This window comes from Papaver somniferum, unplaced genomic scaffold (assembly GCF_003573695.1).
Source record: "Papaver somniferum cultivar HN1 unplaced genomic scaffold, ASM357369v1 unplaced-scaffold_133, whole genome shotgun sequence".
NCBI lineage: Eukaryota > Viridiplantae > Streptophyta > Magnoliopsida > Ranunculales > Papaveraceae > Papaver > Papaver somniferum.
The window spans coordinates 18762056-18768543 of NW_020622492.1; positions in this window are offsets into that span (position 1 = coordinate 18762056).

Genomic DNA, 6488 nt, shown 5'->3' on the forward strand with positions numbered 1-6488 from the left:
ACTTAATTCAGGTTGCAAGATCACCATATACAAACCCGATGTTCTGGTCTGGGCGAGATTCGAGGTGTCAAAAATGTCAGATTGGATAAAACTGCAACCTATCATCAGTTAACTCAGGTTGCAAGATTACCATATACAGACCCGATGTTCTGGTCCAGGCGAGGTTCGAGGTGTCAAATATATCAGATTGGATGAAACTGCAACCTATCATCATTTAACTCAGGTTGCAAGATTACCCTATACATACAGACTCGATGTTCTAGTCTGGGCGAGGTTCGAGTTGTCAAATATATCAGATTGGATGAAACTACAACCTATAGTCACTTAACTCAGTTTGCAAGATACCATATACAGACCCGATGTTCTGGTCCGGGCGAGGTTCGAGGTGTCAAATATATCAGATTGTATGAAACTACAACTTATCATCACTTAACTCAGGTTGCAGGATTACCATATACAAGCCCGATGTTTTGGTCCAACCAAGGTTCGAGGTGTCAAATATATCAGATTGGATGAAACTCCAACCTATCACTTAACTCAGGTTGCAAGATTACCATATACAAACCCGATGTTCTGGTCCAAGCGAGGTTCGAGATGTCAAATATATCAGATTGGATGAAATTGCAACCTATCAAATCTTAATCCAGGTTGCAAGATTACCTTATACAAACCCGATGTTCTGGTCTGGGCGAGGTTCGAGGTGTCAAAAATGTCAGATTGGATAAAACTGCAACCTATCATCACTTAATTCAGGTTGCAAGATTACCATATACAGACCCGATGTTCTGGTCCGGGCGAGGTTCGAGGTGTCAAATATGTCAGATTGGATGAAACGGCAACCTATCATCACTTAACTCGGGTTGCAGGATTACCATATACAAGCCCGATGTTCTGGTCCAAGCAAGGTACGAGGTGTCAAATATATCATATTGGATGAAACTCCAACCTTTCACTTAACTCAGGTTGCAAGATTACAATATACAAACCTGATGTTCTGGTCCCAGCGAGGTTCGAGGTGTCACATATATCAGATTGGATAAAATTGCAACCTTAATCTTAATTCAAGTTGCAAGAGTACCATATATATATAGACCCGATGTTCTGGTCTGGGCGAGGTTCGAGGTGTCAAATATATCAGATTGGATGAAACTGCAACCTATCATCACTTAACTTAAGTTGCAAGATTACCATATACAGACCCGATGTTGTGGTCCGGGCGAGGTTCGATGTGTCAAATATATATCAGATTGGATGAAACTGCAACCTATTATCACTTAACTAAAGTTGCAAGATTACCATATACATACCCGATGTTCTGGTCCGAGCGAGGTTCGAGGTGTCAAATATATCAGATTGGATGAAATTGCAACCTATCATCACTTAGTTCAGTTTGAAAGATTACCATATACAAACCCGATGTTCTGGTCTGGGCGAGGTTCGAGGTGTCAAAAATGTCAGATTTGATAAAACTGCAACCTATCATCACTTAACTCAGGTTGCAAGATTACCATATACAGACCCGATGTTCTTGTCCGGTCGAGGTTCGAGGTGTCAAATATATCAGATTGGATGAAACTGCAATATATCATCACTTAACTCAGGTTGCAAGATTATCATATACATACAGACTCGATGTTCTGGTCCGGGCGAGGTTCGAGGTGTCAAATATATTAGATTGGATAAAACTACAACCTAACATCACTTAACTCAGTTTGCAAGATACCATATACAGACCCGATGTTTTTGTCTAGGCGAGGTTCGAGGTGTCAAATATATCAGATTGGATGAAACTCCAACCTATCACTAAACTCAGGTTGCAAGATTACCATATACAGACCCGATGTTCTGGTCTGAGCGAGGTTCGAGGAGTCAAATATATCAGATTGGATGAAACTGCAACCTATCATCACTTAACTCAGGTTGCAAGAATACAATATATATACAGACCTGATGTTATGGTCCGGGCAAGGTTCGAGGTGTCAAATATATCAGATTTGATGAAACTGCAACCAATCATCACTTAATTCAGGTTGCAAGATTACCATATACAGACCCGATGTTCTGGTCCGGGCGAGGTTCGAGGTGTCAAATATATCAGATTGTATGAAACTACAACCTATCATCACTTAACTCAGTTTGCAAGATACCATATACAGACTCGATGTTTTGGTCCGGGCGAGGTTCGAGGTGTCAAATATATCAGATTGGATGAAACTGCAACCTAAATATTAACTCAGGTTGCAAGAATAACATATATATACAGACCCGATATTCTGGTCTTGGCGAGGTTCGAGGTGTCAAATATAGCATATTGGATGAAACTGCAACCTATCATCACTTAACTCAGGTTGCAAGATTACCATATACAGACCCGATGTTCTGGTCCGGGCGAGGTTCGAGGTGTCAAATATGTCAGATTGGATGAAACGGCAACCTATCATCACTTAACTCAGGTTGCAGGATTACCATATACAAGCCCGATGTTCTGGTCCAAGCAAGGTTCGAGGTGTCAAATATATCATATTGGATGAAACTCCAACCTATCACTTAACTCAGGTTGCAAGATTACCATATACAAACCTGATGTTCTGGTCCCAGCGAGGTTCGAGGTATCACATATATCAGATTGGATGAAACTGCAACCTTAATCTTAATTCAGGTTGCAAGAATACCATATATATATAGACCCGATGTTCTGGTCTGGGAGAGGTTCTAGGTGTCAAATATATCAGATTGGATGAAACTGCAACCTATCATCACTTAACTTAAGTTGCAAGATTACCATATAAAGACCCGATGTTCTGGTCCGGGCGAGGTTCGATGTGTCAAATATATATCAGATTGGATGAAACTGCAACCTATTATCACTTAACTCAAGTTGCAAGATTACCATTTACAGACCCGATGTTCTGTTCCGAGCGAGGTTCGAGGTGTCAAATATATCAAATTGGATGAAATTGCAACCTATTATCACTTAATTCAGGTTGAAAGATTACCATATACAAACCCGATGTTCTGGTCTGGGCGAGGTTCAAGGTGTCAAAAATGTCAGATTGGATAAAACTGCAACCTATCATCACTTAACTCAGGTTGCAAGATTATCATATACAGACCCGATGTTCTGGTCCGGGCGAGGTTCGAGGTGTCAAATATATCAGATTGGATGAAACTGCAACCTATCATCACTTAACTCAGGTTGCAAGATTACCATATATATACAGACCTGATGTTCTGGTCCGGGCAAGGTTCGAGGAGTCAAATATATCAGATTGGATGAAACTGCCACCTATCATCATTTAACTCAGGTTGCAAGATTACCATATACAGACCCGATGTTCTGGTCCGGGCGAGGTTCGAGGTGTCAAATATATCAGATTGGATGAAACTACAACCTATCATCACTTAACTCAGTTTGCAAGATGCCATATACAGACCCGATGTTCTGGTCCGGGCGAGGTTCGAGGTGTCAAATATATCAGATTGGATGAAACTGCAACCTAAATCTCAACTCAGGTTGCAAGATTACCATATACAAACCTGATGTTCTGGTCCCAGCGAGGTTCGAGGTGTCACATATATCATATTGGATGAAACTGCAACCTTAATCTTAATTCAGGTTGCAAGAATACCATATATATATAGACCCGATGTTCTGGTCTGGGCGAGGTTCGAGGTGTCAAATATATCAGATTGGATGAAACTGCAACCTATCATCACTTAACTTAGGTTGCAAGATTACCATATACAGACCCGGTGTTCTGGTCCGGGCGAGGTTCGATGTGTCAAATATATCTGATTGGATGAAACTGCAACCTATTATCACTTAACTCAGGTTGCAAGATTACTATATACAGACCCGATGTTCTGGTCCGAGCGAGGTTCGAGGTGTCAAATATATCAGACTGGATGAAATTGAAACCTATCATCACTTAATTCAGGTTGCAAGATCACCATATACAAACCCGATGTTCTGGTCTGGGCGAGATTCGAGGTGTCAAAAATGTCAGATTGGATAAAACTGCAACCTATCATCACTTAACTCAGGTTGCAAGATTATCATATACATACAGACTCGATGTTCTGGTCCGGGCGAGGTTCGAGGTGTCAAATATATCAGATTGGATAAAACTACAACCTATCATCACTTAACTCAGTTTGCAAGATACCATATACAGAGCCTATGTTTTGGTCCGGGCGAGGTTCGAGGTGTCAAATATATCAGATTGGATGAAACTCCAACCTATCACTTAACTCAGGTTGCAAGATTACCATATACAGACCCGATGTTCTGGTCCGAGCGAGGTTCGAGGAGTCAAATATATCAGATTGGATGAAACTGCAACCTATCATCACTTAACTCAGGTTGCAAGAATACCATATATATACAGACCCGATGTTCTGGTCCGGGCAAGGTTCGAGGTGTCAAATATATCAGATTGGATGAAACTGCAACTTATCATCACTTAACTCAGGTTGTAGGATTACCATATAGAAGCCCGATGTTCTGTTCCAAGCAAGGTTCGAGGTGTCAAATATATCAGATTGGTTGAAACTCCAACCTATCACTTAACTCAGGTTGCAAGATTACCATATACAAACCTGATGTTCTGGTCCCAGCGAGGTTCGAGGTGTCAAATATATCAGATTGGATGAAACTGCAACTTATCATCACTTAACTCAGGTTGCAGGATTACCATATACAAGCCCGATGTTTTGTTCCAAGCAAGGATCGAGGTGTCAAATATATCAGATTGGATGAAACTCCAACCTATCACTTAACTCCGGTTGCAAGATTACCATATACAAACCTGATGTTCTGGTCCCAGCGAGGTTCGAGGTGTCACATACATCAGATTGGATGAAACTGCAACCTTAATCTTAATTCAGGTTGCAAGAATACCATATATATATAGACCCGATGTTCTGGTCTAGGCGAGGTTCGAGGTGTCAAATATATCAGATTGGATAAAACTGCAACCTATCATCACTTAACTTAGGTTGCAAGATTATCATATACAGACCCGATGTTCTGGTGCGGGCGAGGTTCGAGGTGTCAAATATATCAGATTGGATGAAACTACAACCGATCATCCCTTAACTCAGTTTGCAAGATACCATATTCAGACCCGATGTTCTGGTCCGGGCGAGGTTCGAGGTGTCAAATATATCAGATTGGATGAAACTGCAACTTATCATCACTTAACTCAGGTTGCAGGATTACCATATACAAGCCCGATGTTTTGTTCCAAGCAAGGTTCGAGGTGTCAAATATATCAGATTGGATGAAACTCCAACCTATCACTTAACTCAGGTTGCAAGATTACCATATACAAACCTGATGTTCTGGTCCCAGCGAGGTTCGAGGTGTCACATATATCAGATTGGATGAAACTGCAACCTTAATCTTAATTCAGGTTGCAAGAATACCATATATATATAGACCCGATGTTCTGGTCTGGGCGAGGTTCGAGGTGTCAAATATATCAGATTGGATGAAACTGCAACCTATCATCACTTAACTTAAGTTGCAAGATTACCATATACAGACCCGATGTTGTGGTCCGGGCGAGGTTCGATGTGTCAAATATATATCAGATTGGATGAAACTGCAACCTATTATCACTTAACTCAAGTTGCAAGATTACCATATACAGACCCGATGTTCTGGTCCGAGCGAGGTTCGAGGTGTCAAATATATCAGATTGGATGAAATTGCAACCTATCATCACTTAGTTCAGTTTGCAGGATTACCATATACAAACCCGATGTTCTGGTCTGGGCGAGGTTCGAGGTGTCAAAAATGTCAGATTTGATAAAACTGCAACCTATCGTCACTTAACTCAGGTTGCAAGATTACCATATACAGACCCGATGTTCTTATCCGGGTGAGGTTCGAGGTGTCAAATATATCAGATTGGATGAAACTGCAACCTATCATCACTTAACTCAGGTTGTTAGATTATCATATACATACAGACTCGATGTTCTGGTCCGGGCGAGGTTCGAGGTGTCAAATATATCAGATTGGATAAAACTACAACCTATCATCACTTAACTCAGTTTGCAAGATACCATATACAGACCCGATGTTTTGGTCCGGGCGAGGTTCGAGGTGTCAAATATATCAGATTGGATGAAACTCCAACCTATCACTTAACTCAGGTTGCAAGATTACCATATACAGACCCGATGTTCTGGTCCGAGGAAGGTTCGAGGAGTCAAATATATCAGATTGGATGAAACTGCAACCTATCATCACTTAACTCAGGTTGCAAGAATACCATATATATACAGACCCGATGTTCTGGTCCGGGCAAGGTTCGAGGTGTCAAATATATCAGATTGGATGAAACTGCAACCAATCATCACTTAACTCAGGTTGCAAGATTACCATATACAGACCCGATGTTCTGGTCTGGGCGAGGTTCGAGGTGTCAAATATATCAGATTGTATGAAACTACAACCTATCATCACTTAACTCAGTTTG